This window comes from Octodon degus, unplaced genomic scaffold (genome assembly GCF_000260255.1).
Source record: "Octodon degus isolate 3935 unplaced genomic scaffold, OctDeg1.0 scaffold00006, whole genome shotgun sequence".
Classification (NCBI taxonomy): domain Eukaryota; kingdom Metazoa; phylum Chordata; class Mammalia; order Rodentia; family Octodontidae; genus Octodon; species Octodon degus.
This window is the reverse complement of record NW_004524582.1, coordinates 33,530,095-33,532,489: the sequence shown is the minus strand read 5'-3', so window position 1 is coordinate 33,532,489 and position 2,395 is coordinate 33,530,095. Positions and strand designations below refer to the sequence as shown.

The 2,395-nt window shown below is 44.8% G+C and overlaps 1 protein-coding gene across 1 annotated transcript in view; it reads right to left on the bottom strand.

Moving 5' to 3' along the window:
- The window catches only part of Spon2 (spondin 2), an 11,956-nt gene extending 11,740 nt beyond the window's left edge, over positions 1 to 216 (bottom strand). Inside the window, exon 1 of the mRNA XM_023700371.1 lies at positions 207 to 216. The gene's annotated coding sequence lies outside the window, so the exon portion shown is untranslated. The remainder of the gene's footprint in view (positions 1 to 206) is intronic.
- Between the last annotated feature and the right edge of the window lie 2,179 nt (positions 217 to 2,395).

Genomic DNA, 2,395 nt, shown 5'->3' with positions numbered 1-2,395 from the left:
CAGAGAGGTGGATGCTGGGTAGCCAGGGAAGATGAAGGCGGGGCCCAGAGAGGTGGATGCTGGGTAGCCAGGGAAGATGAAGGCGGGGCCCAGAGGGGGGCATGGGAAAGCCAGATGCTTCCCACCTGTCTCAAAGAGACACAGCACAAAAATGACACGAAAGGAGAGATCACGGCAAGAGAATGGCACAGCTACGTGAAGGGGACAAGATGGGTGGTAGGTTTTAATGGTGCCGCAGCAGAGAAACACGCAGAAGGAAAGGGGAAAGGGCTTTATGATAGAGGAAAAGGGACTTCAGTATCTTAGAGGACGCAGAGAGAATTTGGGAAGATAAGGAATTCTCTGGATTGGAACAAAGGGAGGCTGAGGCTTTTATGGCCTTTGCCGGGGTGGGGCTTGAGGGGGAAGTTTAGATAGACCTGAAGAGCTGACTGGGGCCTTGCCTGAGGTGGAGAGAAAGGTGAAAGGAAAGTGCAACCTGGGCTGAGTTGGAGAAGAAGAGGGGAGGTGGTCTTTGGGAAGATGAGCTGTTGTTTTAAGGGCTTCAGCCATATTAGATGAGCACCATAATAATTCAGCAATTCTTACTAGGGCCAGAACCTATCGATGGACAGAAAGTACCAGCAGCCTGTCTCTGCTCACGGGCGACACCTGCCTATAGGACCTGCTGATACCGCTGTTCGGGGTGCTAGAATCTGGAACAGCTGCATTCCATAGTTGGTAGTACCCTTATGCCACCTCCAACCTCCTGGCAGGCAGCTGCACACATGTCCCTGGAGGAGGCGGCACCAATCCACAGGAGCCAGAGCAGTGCAGAGGCAGGTGGCCATTGACATGCCTCCATTTCCAAGCGCTGCCAGAGTTGGAGCCTTTTCTTTCTTCTCCATTTCTCTTTTTCCCTGTAGGGAGCCAGTCATGAAAGACTAGGTAGTTGGAAAGGAACTCACTAAGCGAGAAAAGCTAAAAAGTGACATCTAAGCGAGAAAAGCTAAAAAGTGACATCTAAGCGAGAAAAGCTAAAAAGTGACACAGTGTGCCCTGGGCAAGATGCAGGCTCAGAAAAGACAGAGAAAACCTGGAGTCAGCACCTCAGGCTGATTCCTGCCTCATCACAAAGACAGCTCTCAACCAACACAAAACAGTAACAATAAAAACAACACAAACTGTGGGCAAGGGAGAGAATCTGACTCCTAGAAATTATGACATTAATAGATTCCAGTGTCTAGTTTTTAACAAAAATTTCAAGGATTAGAAAGAAACAGGGATTGGTGATGCATTTAAAGAAAAGAGTAAGTAGAAATCGTCCCTGGAAAAGACTGGATGGCAGGTATGCTGAGCAAAGACAAACTAACTGTCTTTGAGATGTTGGTAAGGGAAGATGTGGGTAAGGTCAATGGCAGGATGAATAAACCAAACACAAATATGACAGAGACGTGAAATCTAAAGAGAAACCAAAATGAAATTCTGGTGCTGAAAAGTACAATAATGAAAATGATTTGAACTGACAGAAGACTCAGATACTATACCATGGCTGAGGGCATTTGTCACACTGTAGACTCTCTGAGGGACATGCTCAGGACCAGGTGACAGGACAGGACACCAGATGATGACTTGAGCTGGCAAAGAAATGATCTGTCAAAACAGATGACATATGGGCCATCAGGAAGTTGTGACATTCAGGTGGCAGAGGCTAAAACCCCACCTCTTCATGTTCTAAGTGACTGACAGACATTTTGTACATAATTTAAGAGTCTAAGGTATTTTAGAGAACTAGGTTATTTTTGAGCACACAGCATATGAAGATCTAATTTTATGGTATAAGCAACTGAAAGAGGTGGGGACAGATCTTTAAGAGAAGAGAGATTTGATGTCATTGATGTTAAGCTGGTATAAATTCAAATCAATGTGTTATAACTTTAGGATGCTAGTAAAATCTCCAGAGTAACCTCTCAGAAAATAGCTATAGAATATACACAAAAGGGAATGAACATGGAACATAAACATGTCACTGAAGAAATCAATTATGCACCTGAAGACAGTAAGGTAAGAAATGAGGTTCAGAGAAGCTGTAAGGCAAGTTGAAAACAGGTTGTAAGAGGATAGAAGTAAGTCTTCCTCCTGGTATTACTGTAAATCAAGTGGATGAAGCTCTGTGGCCAGAAGACAAGGGTTCACAGTGTGGTAAAAGCGCATGTTCCAATTTTGTGCTGTCCACAAGAGACCACTTGATCCACACACAATCTGGCTGGTAGTAGCAGAGAAGCTGTCCCATGAGAATAATTACTAGAAGAGAGAAGGGAGGCTTCAAAATGGCTTCAAGGCAGGAAAGAATAAAAAAACAAGAATAGTATATTTTAATAAAAAGTTCAAGGGGGCCTGCCCCGTAGCTCAGTTC